This window comes from Lucilia cuprina, chromosome 4 (assembly GCF_022045245.1).
Source record: "Lucilia cuprina isolate Lc7/37 chromosome 4, ASM2204524v1, whole genome shotgun sequence".
Lineage (NCBI taxonomy): Eukaryota > Metazoa > Arthropoda > Insecta > Diptera > Calliphoridae > Lucilia > Lucilia cuprina.
Window position 1 is genome coordinate 66,319,291 of NC_060952.1, and position 19,155 is coordinate 66,338,445.

Genomic DNA, 19,155 nt, shown 5'->3' on the forward strand with positions numbered 1-19,155 from the left:
ACAAGTTTCAGAGTGCGAGAAACTCCGCACCGCGAGAGAGATGTATGATACGCTTTCTCTCTCACGCAAAATCAAAAGTTTCCTAGTGTGGACCGGCAGATATCTGTGCGCAAAAATAGCAAATAGAATTTTCAAATTGTACAAAACTGCATTAAATGTGTACGTTTTGACTAAAACGTTTACTCCATGGAATTACTGAAAAAGACCTGATTTTAACACAGGATTGTCATAGGAGGGGTGTCCTTTTTATTTGAATCCAAATTCACCACAGCTAAAGTCATTCTAAGGAAGTAATTTTAATGTTATTTTTTTGAGTTATTAGGAAGTGAAATTTCAGTACTATAGAATAAAACTAATTTGACTTAAATAATATTATCATAATTAAAGATTATCATAATTAAAGTAAAACGCTGTCAAAAAGTGCCTAAGTCTACTGTTAGTCGGTACCTAACTCTAAGAATGTATTAGTAGAATTCTCAAGCCGACATAGTTGCAAAAAATCGGAATTAAAAATATTGAAAACAATTATTAAATTTATATTTTAGAAAATTTCTTTAAATATTTTGCAACTTAGTTTATCTATCAACATTATATATGAATGTATCTTTGCTTTTTAATCCGCAAAACATAGTAAGTAAACATATTCTTAAACATACTCTTCAGACGATAAAGGTCGTATGATTTATATTTTTTGGTTTTTACACGATTAGTATAAAACAATTAAAAAGTCAGATGGAAGCAGCTGTTTCACTTTTTTATACGTGTTTACATAAAATACATCCCTGATCTAATGAGACCGGCTTGTAGTAAACATATTCTTAAACATACTCTTAAGGACCCTTAAGACGATAAAGGTCGTATGATTTATATTTTTTGGTTTTTACATGATTAGTATAAAACAATTAAAAAGTCAGATGGAAGCAGCTGTTTCACTTTTTATACGTGTTTACATAAAATACATCCCTGATCTAATGAGACCGGCTTGTAGTAAACATATTCTTAAACATACTCTTAAGGACCCTTCAGACGATTAAGGTCGTATGATTTATATTTTTTAGTTTTTACACGATTAGTATAAAACAATTAAAAAGTCAGATGGAAGCAGCTGTTTCACTTTTTTATACGTGTTTACATAAAATACATCCCTGATCTAATAAGACCGGCTTGTTTCTTGAATCATTTATAAAAATTAAGAGATCCATACGACCGTCAAATTTTCCATCTGTATTCTCTCTCACTGTGTGATGGTTTCATTGCATTGTTTGGTATTTTTATACCCACCATCAGAAAAGATGTATTGATTTTGTCATTCTGCTTGTAACACATAAAAATATTAATCACAGACCCAGAAAAGTATATATATTCTGGGTCCTTATAAAATGCAAAGACGATCTAGACATGTCTATCCGTTCGCCTGTTGAATGCATGATAGAGTCCGAACGAGCTAGAGGGTAGACATTTTACACAAATATTCCCTATAGATTAGGTTTGTTTGGTATTGAAAATGGGCAACATCTTCAGGTTCAGATAATCTAAAAGTTTTGTAACGTTGCTATTCTGTGACTAGGGATGCCAAACAGGAATTCCCGAAAACCGGGAATTTTTAAAAAGGATCATAAAATTTTAAGCATTTCGGACTATTTTTAAATCGAATTACATTATTCATTGAGTAATTAACTCAAGATGTCTCTACTAACTTACAAGCTAAAATATAAAAAAAGGCAATAAATAGGCATAAACACTATCGGATATCTAAAAATAACAAGTAAGAAATTATGATTTAGTTTTCATAATAAAGCATTTGACTTGATTTGTACCTCACCTCCGATATATTTAAGCAATTTATTGTTAAAAATTAATTTTCTGAAATTTGCTTTATATAGGGGCTTCCCCAAGCTTTCTATTTGAGGCGATCCTCATAAAATTTGGAGGATAAATTTACGGCTACATAAAATGTATTTAAGCTGAATTTCACTATGGTACTAGTCATTTTACGCGGATTGTGGACATTAAAGTCATTTTTTAAAGGGGGGATTTGAAAGGGGGCTTGGGCTAGTATAAAACTTAGTTGTGCCGCACAGTGGTATAGGAAAAAAAAAAGAGGGAAATAATTCGCTAACTTCTAAACGGTTAATCCGATTTTAATGAAATTTGGTATGCACAAAGAGTAGTTGTTGTGGAGTTTAGGTTTTGAATTTGGACCTTATAGGCCAACCAGTGGCCCGACGGGGGTCCTCAAACTAGGATACCTCGGCTATGTTAAATTTTTAAAACGATCCTATTTCTTCATTTGAGTTCCGATTTAAAAAAAATCGTATATAGAATCTCCTCGTCGAGCACTACCTAATGTTTTTAAGTGACAAATTAATTAGGGAAAATTCAACATCTTTTAGAAAATTTACCTAGCACTATTATTTTCATCCATAAGGTTAACTCTTAAATTTGTTTCATATATTGATAAAAATAATAGTACTAGGTAAATTTTCTAAAAGATGTTGAGTTTTCCCTAATTAATTTATCACTTCAACGTTAGGTAGGCATGTTATATATCAATGGAAAGCTAATTTTGTCTATTTTTCAAAACTGTATATAATTTTAGAAAATTAAAAAAATCGCGGAATACTTTAAAAAAATAAAAAATATTTTTTATTCAGTTATTTCAAAGATACAAATTTTTCAAATTGCAATAAAAATTTTATTTATGAATATTTTTTAATAAAATTCTACAGTTAGGTAGATTTTTTACTCAAAATCCAAAATTAAATAAAAATTTTGAATTTTCTTTTAAGAAATCCCGGAATTCCCAAAAAAGTTTTAAAAAATCCCAAAATGGGATTTTTTGGTTTTTTGCCTATTATATCCATACCAGGGGCGGGGTTATCGAAACCCGTTACAAAATGATTAAGAACATATTGGGTCATATAAAACAGGTCACTATAATTTAATATCGACTATGCGATTTGAGATTTTTTGCTCAAAATTGAATTTTCCATAAAAATAGGGTTTTTTGGATGGACCTGGTCCCCTCGGTATCAAAAATTTTTAGGTTTTGTTTCATTTATCGTATTTTATGTAAAGTCAGCTTTCCAAAAAGTATAAATTCCATATACATCTTCTTAGAAACTTTTTTGATAACTTAAAAAGAAAAAGATACTTTTTTCCAAAAAAAAAAATGGCAAAAAATCGCTTTTTTTAATTTTTTAAATTAAAATGCCTATAACTTTGGACTCAGTCATGATTTTTACATAATTCTTTCACTGCTTAATATATAAACTTGTTGTTAAGCGAATAAAAAAATGGCGAAAATCGGAATTTTTATGAACCGCTATTATCAAAAAACTAAAGTAAGGGCGGTAAAAATTTAAAATTTCAAATGCGAATATCTCCTAAAACTATTGATACTATCGGATATGGGTATATCAGAATATATACTGGCATTCAACCTGTTAATAAGATGGCGAGATGATAATTCTCTTATTTGGGTAAGAGGGCACGATATATAACCGGAAATAATATTGCTGATAACTTGGCAAAAGCTAGAACTACGATGGCTATACTTGATATAGACCAGTTTTGTAGTGTTTCCCTATTTTTTTTACTTTTAGTACTTTGAATTAATTTGTTTTCCAAAAATTTCACAAAATACTTATGGGAAAGCTTTCTGTATTAGTATGCGCATACTAAATGTATTCATATTGTAATATGAATTTAGAAATTCCCAATCCCGGGACTTTTAAAAATTAGTCCCGATTGGCATCCCTATCTGTGACGTTTTGTTTACTGTTCTTGTGTAATAAGTTTATATTTAAAAATATAGCAACTCTTTTTGAAAATAATAAAATAAATATCAGAACATTATAAAGTTAGTAAATAATTTGTTGAATAAATATTTACTGGTGTTTTATTAAATGTAAAATTAATAAAAATTAAGTAAAATTAATAATGTAATAATACACTGGTTCCCGGTTTAACGAATGATATGTCAAGCACATTCGTAAAAACGAAAAATTAGTTAAACCGAATAACAACTTTTTTTTTTGTTAAATTTGAGATTACTTCGTGCCCCCTCAAAAAAAATCAAGGGATAGGAGATTTACTTGGCTGGTCCAAGCGCCATCAACAATTTCAATAATTTTAATAAAATGTTTCAAATATTTTATTAATCTGTGGTCTAAGCCAATTAAATATAAGCTCACTTGAGGTAAAACGAAAGCACGAGGCTAATGTAGACAACGCATAACTTTGAACAGTTATGTGAAGTAATACACTACACCAGTGCGAGCGAGACGTAAAACTGTCGAAAGCCAGGCAACAAACACCCGCGATGACGCGAGAGTTGTTCCCCAACTCAGACCTGAATTACGAATCTGGAATAACAACTTTTTTAACAACTTTTTTCCTATCTTTTTTTAATGAGACTAAATATTGAGAGGGAGATTTTGCAAAATGTAGAATTGTAAACAAACCAAAATTCGACATTTTAAAAAAGAAATATACATATTTCGAAATCTATGTACCCAAGCAGTTGGATTTAGATTCTTATTTTTAATAGCTTCGGGTAATCATGAAATTTAGTGCTCATTTTGTATTATTAACCCTTTTAATAAAAATTTATTTTGAAATTCGTTATATCGTTAAAACTCGAATTCGATAAACTGAGTATTCGTTAAACTGGGAAACCACAGTTCTCGAATATAAAATTACATTAATATTGGATTAATATTTATGTATGTTTAATTACAATTATCAGTTGCAAATAGCTGTCACAACGTAGTGGACTGAATTCTACATATTTTCTAGAAATTCATCCGTAACAGCAATCTTACGGCGAAACTAACGATTTACACATGTTTTTGTAAACCAGAAACGAATACGCTAATTCACAGCGGATTGGAACGCAAATACTAAGTGAGACTCTATGTATAAGCCCTGCAGCAAATGCAACTAGTACCAAACTATTATTATACTACCAAAAACACCAGCAATAGTTCCCAACTGTAAACTTTCCTATTCTATCTTAATGGTCAAATTAACATTTATTGTGTTTGAAAAATTACTAGTACCATTAGTTCTAGAATTATACTTGTATACTCTTAGACTCAATTGGGTCCTTTAAAACCAGTTTATTGCTATTACTAATATTCATAAAAAGTTCCCATATTTCGTAGTTTTGCTACTTGTATTCCTCCTATGTGGTTTCACTTATTTATAAGGTTTTATTTACAAAAACAAATTAAAGTTCGAAAAAATTCCGGTTCTATCCTTATTTTATTTCGGTATAGCCATTAAGTTTCTAAAATATCATTCATTCACTGTTTATTCTCTGATTTCAAAGGACATTTTTATACCCTACACCACTATAGTGGGGAGGGTATTATACGTTTGTGCTGATGTTTGTAACATACAAAAATATTGGTCCAATACCCACCTTAAAGTATACCGATCGATTCAGAATCATTTTTTGAGTCGATTAAGACATGTCCGTCCGTCCATCCGTCCGTCCGTCCGTCTGTCCGGCTGGCTGGCTGGCTGTCCATGTAAACCTTGTGCGCAAGGTACAGGCTGCAATTTTCAAGATAATTTGATGAAATTTGGACCAAGCATGTTTTTTGGCACAAGGACGAAGCCTATTGAAAATGGTTGAAATCGGTCCATTATTTCACCTAGCCCCCATACAACCGTACCTCCCGATTTGAACTTTTTATGCTATAATTACGTCAAATATTCTGCTATCTATATCTAAAAATTGGCACAAATAAGTTTTATATAAGTATAAATGATATTGCAGATTTTCGTAAGGATCGGCCTATATTTGACCCTAGCCCCCATACAAACCCCCCTTCAAAAAATGACTTAAACGTCTAAAATTGACTTGTAACCATTTGTATCGCAATGAAACTCAACAAAACTAACTGTTATTTAGAAATATATCCTTTTCCCAAATTTACCGAGGATCGGCCCATATTTGACCTATATAAAGCCTCATTTAGAAATTTTAGTTTTTTATCAATAAATGGCTTAAATATTTTGGAATTATGGTAATATTTAACATAAAAGTTTCTTTACAAAAAATAAAAATTTTATAAAAGTAAAAATTGTAAAAATATACTCATGGTGTAGGGTATCATATGGTCGGCCATGCCCGACTATACTTTCCTACTTGTTAAAAATATTGTCTATTTGAAATTTATTTTTCCCAACACATGTCAAATAAAAATCAGTCTGCAACTACTTCTAGTATTAGTATTTTTTCATATAAACTCTAACCCCATTTGTACTAGTGTCTGCATTCTAGTATTTTGTACTAGTAGAATTAAGGCAATTATAGCTTTATTTCCTACAGGGAGCTTATTACTGGGTATCATTTCACATGTAAATTTGAATAAAACAAATCCCATTGTAATTTATACTGCCAATACTTAAAATGATATTATGTTGAATTGTAGAAAGATTTCCTGCAATTAATTAATTCAATTGCAGATAAAAATACGTAAGATAAATATGATCAATTCCGTATTGACCCCATTCAATTTATTAATTAATAAAAAAAATAAATTATGAAAATAGAATATATGTGACCAAATATTGGTAAGAAATATGTCAAAAGTATTATTGAAAAACAAAGAAAGGATTAATTAAAAGTATTAATACAATTAGAAAGAAATTGTGAAATTAAAGTTAACATTTAGATAATAAGTTACATCATTGTTGAAGTTAAATTAAAAAATCTATATAAAAATGAACATGTAATTTGTTAGAGAAATAAATGAATAACTAAATAAAAATAAATTAAAATTACAAAAATAATTAAACAAGTTATTTATTACAATTTGGCGAATAGTTTAAATCAACGGTTCATAAATAGGGAACCGTAGTAACATCCTATAGAGGCCGCGAAGATCGAAAAAGTACAAAGCACAGTTGCTTAAGCTGACTTCAGTCTATGTAAGCATTATAGTTAGGCATTTATGTTTATTTCGTAACACAAATTTAACGAGATTAACTAAATAACAGCTTTTAAGTTTTTATACCCTTCACCTTCGTAAGAAGGGTATATATAGGTTTGTCATTCCGTTTATAATTTCTATAATATAATTTTCCGATCCTATAAAGTATATATACTGGACTTATTTGTGCCAATTTTTAGAGAGATAATAGAATATTTGACGTAATTATGGCATAAAAAGTTCAAATCGGGAGGTACGGTTGTATGGGGGCTAGGTGAAATACTGGAATGATTGCAACCATTTTCAATGGGCTTCGTCCCTGTGCCAAAAAACATGCTTGGTCCAAATTTCATCAAATTATCTTGAAAATTGCGGCCTGTACCTTGCGCACAAGGTTTACATGGACAGCCAGCCAGACGGACGGACATGTCTTAATCGACTCAACAAAATGATTCTGAATCGATCGGTATACTTTAAGGTGGGTATTGGACCAATATTTTTGTATGTTACAAACATCAGCACAAATACCCTCCCCACTATAGTGGTGTGGGTATAAAAAGATGTACACGTGTGTGTGTAGATGTATATGCCCTGCCAGCAATTCAACTAACTTTAAATGCATTAAAAGCCGACTTTTTCATCAACTAGTTAAGGTTGATTCTTGGATTGTTTTAATTGGAGCCAACTGACTATTTTAACATGGCAATGTCCTACGCAGTAGTCAATTGTCCGACTCTTTAACTAGCTTTTCAACTAGCTTAAAGTTAGTTACTAAATAATTAGCTTAAATGTAACTCTTTAACTAACTTAAAGTTAGTTGCTGAAAAGTCAAGTAATAGTTTTCTTTTGTATTCCCAAAATTTAACTACTAGTTATCTATTATTACATTTCGCTTTAATACAAGTTATGATAAATTACATTTCGCTTTAATACAAGTTATGATAAATTACATTTCGCTTTAATACAAGTTATGATATTAGTTCGTTAAAATTATCATCAGTTTTCTGCAGGGGAACTAATAATAACACCGGTATCCATAAAATTATGAATGATTTGTTCATTATTTCCATGATTCCCATTGATCCAAATCTAAAATAAATTTTAAAATGTTATGTGTAATGTTAACTGTTAATGTATTATATTAACTAGAAGTGAATTTTTCTCGTAGTCGACTACAAAATTGCTGGCAGGGATGTTGTTGGCTTCATTGAGTTATGTATTTTGTTTTCTTTTTGTGAATTCTGTTCGTATATTTGGATGTAGCTTGGTTTTAAAGCGTTGTTTATTTTGTTTTTCTGTGTTTTCGTTATGTATGTGTAGATGTCTGTTGGTTTAATTGCCTTGTGTATTTTGTTTTTTTTTATTTCGTTCAGCGTTGTTGTTGTTCATTTTGTTTTGCTTTTGGTGTAATAATAATGTAGTCACAAAAAAAAATAAAATTTATAAAACTAATAATTTTTACAATACACTATGGTGAATGGTATATAAGATTCGGCACAGCCGAATATAGCACACTTACTTGTTTTTATTATACATGTGAATTATTTTTTCGTTTTGTTTTTTTTGCAATTATTAAATCAGGGACTGTAATCATTATGAGTTTTATTAAAAAAAATTACTTTATAATTGTTATACTCTAAGTTTTATTTTTTTGTTCGAAGAATAACAGTTATTTTGAGACTTTTATTTTTCACTCAGAGAATAAAACTTAAGTATTTACTGATCTTTATTTTTCGCTCAGAAAATAATAGTTATTATGCGATTCTTACATTTTGTTCACAAAATATCAGTTATATTCAGATTTTTATTTTTCACTTAGAAAATAATAATTATTTGTTGAGTTTTGTTTATTTTTTTTTTTTTTTTTTTTGCTTATAAAAAATAATTTATATCAGTGATTGCAAATAAATGTTATTGTTAAATTTTCTAGGGAAAAAATCATGCAATGATTTTTATTTTTTAATTTTTATTAAAAAACTCAACAAATAATGATTATTTTCTGAGTTTTATTTTTTGTTGAGAGAATAACAGAGTTTTATTTTTTGCTCAGAAAATAATAGTTATTATGTGATTTTTATATTTCGTTCACAAAATAACAGTTATTTTCAGATTTTTATTTTTCATTTAGAAAATAATAATTACTTGTTGAGTTTTATTTTTTTGCTTATAAAATAAAATTATTTTTAGTATTTTGATAATATAGGAGAAAACTAAAAGCTATGATACACGGTTGTCAGATCTTACAACGTTGTCAGTAAAATGTGCAGAAAATGTCCAATAACACGGTTGTCAGATCTCACAACATTGTCAGTAAAATGTGCAGAAAATGTCCAGTAATTGTGTGAAATTGCAATTTACTTTTGCAACGTTATCAGAAAAAGTATTACTGACAATATTGCAAGATAAAATTTGTAAATTTACACCGTTGTTAAACATTTTCTGCAAATTTTACTGCTAACGTTGTAAGATCTGACAACCGTGTTGTTGGACATTTTCTCCACATTTTACTGACAACGTTATAAGATCTGACAATCGTGTATCATAGCTTTTAGATTTCTCCTATATTATCAAAATTCTAAAAATAGTTTTATTTTATAAGCAAAAAAATAAAACTCAACAAATAATTATTATTTTCTAAATGAAAAATAAAAATCTGAAAATAACTGTTATTTTGTGAACGAAATATAAAAATCACATAATAACTATTATTTTCTGAGCAAAAAATAAAACTCTGTTATTCTCTCAACAAAAAATAAAACTCAGAAAATAATCATTATTTGTTGAGTTTTTTAATAAAAATTAAAAAATAAAAATCATTGCATGATTTTTTCCCTAGAAAATTTAACAATATCATTTATTTGCAATCACTGATATAAATTATTTTTTACCAACCAAAGTATAACAAGTATTCCGACTCTCATATACAGGAAATTACTCTCTCACATCTACGAGTGTCGTGTGAATTCGACTCTCTTGTGAGAAATTTAAACTTGTCAAAACACTCAAATGTTTAACTTACTTTTTTGGCCACTTTTAAGGATTTTACGCGATATTACGGTTGTGCACACAAAATCTATAATTTTTTAAAATAATTTTATTTCACTTTTCATACGAAATTTTGTTTAATTTTCTTAAACTAGAAAAAAATATTTTTTTCTAATTATTGACATTTCATTTTTGTTGTTGAATTTTAATTTACAAACTGAGTTTCAATTTTTGGTATTGAAAATTCGAACAAATTTAAAATTGTAACTTTTTTATAAAACTCTGTATGTTTAGAATGCACCAATACATATACATTTTTGGTACTAACACATATTTAGAGTTAGGTACTTTTTCACTAACACAAGCTCAGAGTTAGGTACTACTGTCAAAGAGTCCGACTACTTATTATACTTTGATACCAACCATCAAAAAATATGGGAAGTATATTGCTTTTGTTATTCCGTTTGTCTTATATCACAAGCTTTTTTGGAGCCGAAATGTTTTTTTCAAAGGATATGAGGATCGATACATTTTTTAATGACCATACTCATATGATGTTCCCTTAGAAAATTACTTCAAAGCTCAAATTTGCTATAAAACTGCAATATAGCAACAAACTTCAACATGATCATGTTTAAAAGAACTAAAATTTTTCTGTAAAATTTTATGAGAATCTGTCCATAATTGAGCTAATACCCCATATAAGGTCCCCTAAGGAAAATGACTTTAAAGCTCATAATTGTCTTTATAATCCTATATGTTCTGTAAATCGAATCCGAGTAAATTTCTAGTTTAAAAACGAATTTTCATAAGTTTTCTACTTTTAAAAACGAGCAGACAAATCTAGTCGAAAGTAGATTTTAATAATTGTAACTTAATATAAATGCTATGGGCATTTTTTCATTTAAAATATGATAATTTTTCAGAATTTTACGTTCAAATAAAAATTCGATTTGCAGAACACCAAATTCAGTTTAAAAGCTCCTCGGATTTGAAAGCAAATAGATTTACAAAACAGACATGAATACCAGTATAGAGGCAAAATTCAACATAAAAAAGTTTTGCAGAAACAAAAATGTACCTACCAAATTTGATGATGATTGGAACATAATTGAACCAACCACCTATACAAGTTCCATTTCTGAAAATGAATTTATAACTTTAAATAAATTCATGACTTTAAAGTTCTTATCCAAATTAAAACATGAAATAAAACAAATAAGAGTAAGAGATATACCCATTAAGGGCACTTCACACGATCACACTTTACGTACGACAAGTCTAATGAAAAAGCAAAATGAAATTCCATCCGTATAACAAACAAGTAAGAGTGCTATATTCGGCTGTGCGGAATCTTATATACCCTTCACAATAGTGTATTTTAAACATCTTTTATAAATTTTAAATTTTTTCCCAACTACATTATTATTACATCAAAAGCTAAACAAAAAGAACAACAACAACAACGCTAAACGAAATAAAACACAAAATACACAAGGCATCTAAACCAACAGACATCTAAACATACATAACGAAAAACACAGAAAAACAAAAACGCAATGAAGCCAACAGCATCCAAACCAAGGGTGCCCAAGCCCTATGCGCTTGGTACTCTTTTGTTTTTGTAAATGCGCTTAGCTATAAACAGTGTGTTTTGTTGTTGTTGTTATTAACAGTATACAAGCAAGAGTAAAACAACAACACTTTCGTATTCATTGCTGGTAAACATTGACGAGACGTAGATTTTGTTTTTGTTTATCGTAAAAAAATTGTTTTAAAAAGCATTTGGAAAAAATTTGTGTTAGTTTTAAATTTCAAACTTACATTATTCGCATAAAAATTATTGTACAATAACTCACAATCTGCTCTCATATAATTCTTTTTTCAATTCATTAAAAAATATATTTGCAAAACAAAAGGGAAAATTATTTTATTTTAACAAAAAATGCAAATCATATTTTTTTTGCTGTGTATTTTAGAAGAAAATACACAGCTAAATAAAACCAAATACATCTACACACGTGTACATCTTTTTCTATATACAGTGTTGTTGTTGCTTTTATAACAATTTTTTGATGAAATTTTCAGAGGTTGTCTCGTATTTTTGCTCATATCTCCGTTATTTACCGACCGATTTTGCTGATTTTCTATAGCGATCTTCTCGAAAGCATGTCTAATAGAATTATTGAAGATTCGGATCTCGCCGATATCTGGGGTCCTCTAAAAACGGTTTTCAACAGACAGACGGACAGACAGACAGACGGACAAGGCTTAATCGACTCCGCTATCTATGAGGATCCAGAATATATATACTTTATAGGGTCGGAAAATTATATTATAGAAATTACAAACGGAATGACAAACTTATATATACCCTTCTCACGAAGGTGAAGGGTATAAAAAGAGAATAAAAGTAGTATGATTTATATTTTTTGTGTTTAAACGATTGGTATATAATAATAAAAAAGTAAGATGCGATGCTTGTTTTTTGAATCATTTCAAAAAATGAAGAGAGCCATACGACTGCCAAATTTTCCATCCGTATTCTCTCTCAATGTGTGATGGTTTCATTACATATTGCTTTTAGAGGATCCCATCCGTACTCTTCTACACAAAATTTTGACAGATCATATTACTTGTGTGATCGTGTAAAGCCGGCTATATCAAACCTCGTTTGACTCGAATGAAACTTACTTATGTCGAATTCCGTCTTAATACTAGTATTTTTAGGCCAGTTAAAAGCATTAAAGTAATTTTCTGAAGGGGACCTTATATAGAGGGGTAGGATCAATTATGGGTCGATCCTCATAAAATTTGGTAGACAGAATTTGGTTCGTATTAAATTCATTTGTGTCGAATTTCATCGCTACACTCTTTTTTTAAGCCATTAATGAGCGTTATTGTCATTTTCTGAAGGGGACCTTATATGGGGGGTAGGTCAATCATGGACCGATCCTAATAATTTTTTTAGATAGATTTTGATTCGTTTAAAACTTAATTACGTCGTATTTCATCTATATACTAGTATTTTTAAACCAGTAATGAGCGTTAAAGTCCTTTTGTAAAGGGGACCTTATATGAGGGGAAGGGTCAATTATGAACCGATTCTCATAAACTTTTGCATATTGATTTTGGATCATATAAAACTTATTTCTGTCGAAATTCACAGCTATATTCGTATTTTTTAAACAAGTTATGACTTAAAGTTGCTTTTCGAAGGGCCACTTGTAGGGGGGCTATCCGAAAACGTGGACCGATATTGCCCATTTTCAATACCAAACAAACCTTGCCTATAATATTTATTTATGTGAAATTTCAACCCTCTAGCTCTTTCCATTCGGACTCTATCGTGCTTTCAACAGACAGACGGACGGACAGACATGGCTAGATCGTCTTAGAATTTAATGAGGACCAACAATATATATACTTTTGTGGGTCTATGACCAATATTTCGATGTGTTACAAACAGAATGACAGAATCAATATACCCCCCATATTCTTGATGGTGGGTATAAAAAAAAATTTGGTTACTTTTTATACCCTTCACCTTCGTGCGAAGGGTATATATAAGTTTGTCATTCCGTTTGTAATTTCTATAATATAATCTTCCGACCCTATAAAGTATATATTTATTCTGGATCCTTAGCGGAGTCGATTAAGCCATGTCCGTCTGTATGTCGAAATCAGTTTGTAGAGGTCCGCAGATATCGTCCAGATCCGAATCTTCAATAATTCAGTTAGACATGCTTTCGAGAAGATTACTATTTAAAATCAGCAAAATCGGTCTATAAATAACGGAGATATGAGCAAAAATCTGAGACAACCTCTGAAAATTTCATCAAAAAAGCCACCTTTTTTTATGCTTTGTTATAAAAGCAACAACAACACTGTGAATTGGATAAAGATGTGCGTGTGAAGATGTATTTGGTTTTATTCAGCTGTGTATTTTTTGTATGTTTGGATGCTGTTCTGTTCTCAGGAAGGTAAGTGGGTATAACAAGAACAAGGAGATTAAGCAGTAATATGTTGGTAATACAGCTCATATTTGTTTGAGGGTGGTAATACAGTTTGACGGTGGTATTACAGTACAACGGTTAATATTTCTTTCTGCTACAGTTTATATTTGTTTGTGTGTACGTTATGTGTGACATGTGTGCAGAGATACAAAATAAATAAAAACTGTTTTTTAAAGCATACTTGGTGAAGGGTCGAATTTTGGTCCGAAAAAAATTTTTGTTGTGGCAACAACGACTACAATACGACTGCAAAAGCAAACAAATACAAAAGAAACACAGACAATAGAGTTGAGAGTAAAAAACAAATCAGAATAATGTATGATCTTTTTCGGGATGTTTCGAGACAACTTATGAATGATTTTATAGAATTTGTGTTTATTTTAACAAAACAAGAATAAAATACTATTATAACATACTATTATTACAATTATAAGTAGACAAAAATGCAAATAGTCAATGGCAATTATATATGCATATCACAATTTGTAATAAATTGTGATTTCTAAATCAAAGCGACATCAACATGCTTTAATGAATGCTTTCAAACAACTATATAATTGTTTTGGTATTTTTTTGTCATTTTCAGTGTTGTCACAACAAACATTTTTTTCTGACGAAAATTCGGATAAAATATAAATAAATAAATTTAGAAAAAAGTAACCAAAATTATTTTTTTTTTATTTCATGTTGTCATTTGGATAAGAACTTTAATGTCATGAATTTATTTAAAGATATAAATTCATTTCAGAAATGGAACTTGTATAGGTGGTTGGTTCAATTATGTATGTATGTATGTATCAAATTTGGTAGGTAGATTTTTGTTCCCTCAAAACTTGTTCATGTTGAATTTTGCCTCTATACTAGTATTCATGTCTGTTCTGTAAATCTATTCGCATTCAAATCCGAGGGGCTTTTAAACCGAATTTGGTGTTCTGCAAATCGAATTTTTATTTGAACGTAAAGTTCAAAAAAATAATCATATTTTAAATGAAAAAAATGCCCATAGCATTTATATTAAGTTACAATTATTAAAATCTACTGTCGACTAGATTTGTCTGCTCGTTTTTAAAACGAGAAAACTTATGAAAATTCGTTTTTAAACTAGAAATTTACTCGGATTCGATTTACAGAACATATAGGATTATAAAGACAGTTATGAGCGTTAAAGTCATTTTCTCAAGGCGACATAATATATGGATTAAGCTCAATTATTGACCAATTGTCATAAAATTGTACACAGAAATTTTAGTTCTTTAAACATGATCATGTTGAAGTTTGTTGCTATATTGCGGTTTTATAGCAAATTATGAGCTTTGAAGTAATTTTCTGATCGGCTCACTTAAAAATGAGCCGATCCTCATAAGCTTTAACAAGAACATTTCTGCTCCAAAAAAGCTTGTGATGTGATACCAATGACAGTACTTTTTGATGGTTGATATAAAATTATTTATATATTTGCAAAAAATAACCAAAACGAAAAAATAATTCACATGTACACATGCAAAATAAAAACAAGTGAGAGTGCTTCGACTTTGCGGAATCTTATATACCCTTCACCATAGTGTATATCATTTCCCCGACTCCACAGTGGGGCAGAATGGAATTTTTTTGGAAATAAATCTGGTATTTTTAAACGGCTGATCCGATCGGGATAAAATTTGGCGTGAGCGTAGCCAAGGAGTATTCGAGTTTAAGTTTTGAAGATGAACCCCGCAGATGCCCCAGGGACGGAGCTGTGGCGGCTCAAAGTAGGGTACTTACGACATGTAAAATTTTTAAACTCGTGCAATTTTTTTGTTTTTCACCCAGATACAAAGATTTTTATATTTTCTGAAAGCGCTCGACGAGACATACTACTTATCTCTTATAATATCCGAGTTATAGGCATTTAAAAATTTAGTGATACAAAATTTACCATACCTTGGTCCGCCTTTTTTTTAATACCGGGCGTAATTTTGAACCAAATGGACTCAATTTTTTCTTGTTAGTTAGACAACAAAATTTCCAATAATATACAAAAAATTTCAGTTCAATATCATTTACAGATCCAAAAATATACGTTTTTTAATTTAAAAATTCAAAAAATTTTAGATTTTTGCCGTTTTTTTGCCCAAAATGTGTCTTAACTCTTTTATTAATAAAATAAAATTTTCTTTAAGAACATATAACAATTTTATAGTTTTCTAAAAGGTATCTTTACGCAGAACGCTTTGGTGTAAAAAACTTGTCCTATTTTTTGAAAATGTTGCCATTGCGTCCTTCCGAATATGTCCTATTTTTTATCAAAACTTCAACTTTGGGCGGCATGTTCTAAAATCCCAAAGCTGGGATCAGAAAACTGAAAGCAGTTTTGGAAACCTCAATATGTTTTCTATTTACTCCAAAAGTATTTTCCCAGCCTTGAAAGAAATGTGGACCCTATGGGCAAAAATGTGAAAAATCCCATTTTTGGGATTTTCATACCTATTTTTGGGAATTGCGGGATGCCCTTTGACCTTTTCATTCTTTTTTTGCATTTTCTTATTTGAAATGACAAATTTAAGAAGCGTTGAATATTTCATTGAGTTTTGTTCATAAATAAAGATTTTGTCATATATTACATATTTGTTAAATTTCTAAAACTATGATTTATATCAAAATTTTAATAGGGTCGCTGATACCTACAACAATTTAGTCCATTTTTATCCCTTAATATCTTTTTTTAGTTAGATATGGAAATTCTCGACCCTTTACAAAAAATTTCAAGCCAAAATCTCAATTACATTCAAAAATATGTTCATTTAAACCTGTATCCTTTAATTTCATATTTTTCATATTTTAGTATTAAATGTGACAGAACATGTTTTAATCTTATATTCACCTATTTTCTATTTGTTTGCTTATCCTTATAATTGAAAGGTCCTATTATGCTTAAATTTTCAGAAATTTATAACTATTTTTTACCTCAATTTTTTCGACAGATCATTTCGTTCTGTTTCGTTTATATACAGGTAATGATAATTTCGATTCATTCACTAATAAGAAATATCAATGACTGAATTACAGGTTATAGTAATATAGTCCTAAATGTTAATAGGTAGACAGTTCGTAATTTTTTACTTTGGAATACCTGTATCGGAAATGACAAGAATTGGTATATAAGCATCATTAACAGCATCAAGAATTGTGTCAGACTTTTCAGAAGACCAACTAAGGAAAATTCATAATTGTGATGTTGTCTTAATGTGTAAGTGGGGATGTGGTTTATCAGCACTTCCAGAATACAAACAAGCTTGTGGAAGTCGGACATTAGCAGACTACAAAAGTGTATTTATGTCATCATTAGTGCCATTAGGAATTCGTTCATATTCCCTTTATCCATCATCGTCAAGCATCGGAAATTCATTTGAAGATATATGTATCAATACAACTCCGGGTTCAAACAATTTTTGTAGACCCATTGGATTTGAATATATAAAGGAGTCAAAGAAAACAACAAAAGATTTAGTGGAATATTTAAAAGATGAAATAAATGCACTGGAGCCCATTTGCATAAAAATAAAGGAATTCTCTATTAACGTATCATATCAGCTAAGCTTAACAATGATTGATGGAAAGGTCAGCAATGCCATAACAGAAACTTCTTCCTTCTGGAGATGCTCAATATGTAATGAGAAAAAGTCGCAATTCTCAAATATAAACAAAAGCAGAAGTATTAATGAAGAAGTCCTGTCTTTCGGAATTTCACCACTTCATGCCAGAATGCGATTTTTGGATTACTTTTTACACATAGCATACGACCTCAAATATAGAAGTGTGCCAGAGAATCTTACTAAATCAACAAAAAATAATGAAGAATTGAAAGAACTGAAAGCTGCGGAAAAAAGCAGAATCCAAGAAGAATTTAAAGTTCAGATGGGATTAAACATCGACAAACCACTTCCAAGTTGCGGTAGTACAAATGACGGTAATACGGCGAGAAGGTTTTTTCTTGATTTTGAAATTACTTCAAAAATAACTGGAATCGACAAGGAGTTGCTTCGAAGAGTTAACACTATTTTAATGGCACTGAATAGTAAACATAAAATTAATGGAAATCGATTTGGGGAATATACATCTGAAATTTCTAAATTACTTGTATCTCTGTATCCATGAAGGGAACTAACACCAACAGTACACAAAGTATTGTGTCATGGCCAAATAATAATTGAATCGAATATTCTTCCACTTGGAGAGTTAACAGAAGAAGCCCAGGAAGCGAGGAATCGAGATTTTAAGCATGTTCAACTTTTCAGCTCAAGAAAATGCTCCAGGAAATCACAGAATGAAGATATTTTTAATAGTTTAATTCTATCTTCTGATCCTGTTCTTTCAACTATCCGAAAAAGATGGATTTGTTATGAAACTCTATCATGTCAAAACGAGGAAGATTTAAAGGACTTATATTACCTTCTGGATATGTATACCGATATGACAGATTATTTTATAGAAAATAAGTAGTGTTAGGAATAAACTATATAAGTAGGTTGTAAGAATTAATTGTATTATGATTAAGATAAACAGTTCAAATAAAAAAAGCTATTATACTAACTGATGATTCGGTGGGCGGGAAAGGTGGTTTGTGTGGGGTGATTTAGGTGTTGTTGTGCGTGGCTCATAATAAAATTATATTTTTTTATTGTATATACAATGTTATAGTATATAACATATAAAATAACTAACTAAATAATTTTTAAAAATTGTCCAAATATTTTATTCAACACCAAATGTATGTTCTGTCATACTTAATACTAAAATATGAAAAAGATGAAATTAAAGGACACAGGTTTAAATGAACATATTTTTGAATGTAATTGAGATATTGGCTTGAAATTTTTTGTAGAGGGTCGAGAATTTCCATATTTAACTAAAAAAAGATATTAAGGGATAAATATAGACTAAATTGTTGTAGCTATCAACGACCCTATTAAAATTTTGATATAAATCATAGTTTTAGAAATTTAACAAATATGTAATATACGACAAAATCTTATTTAAAAATTTTACATGTCGTAGGTACCCTACTTTGAGCCGCCACAGCTCCGTTCCTGGGGCATCTGCGGGGTTCATCTTCAAAACTTAAACTCGAATACTCCTTGGCTACGCTCACGCCAAATTTCCCGATCCCGATCGGATCAGCCGTATAGAAATGCCAGATTTATTTCCAAAAAATTTCCATTCTGCCCACT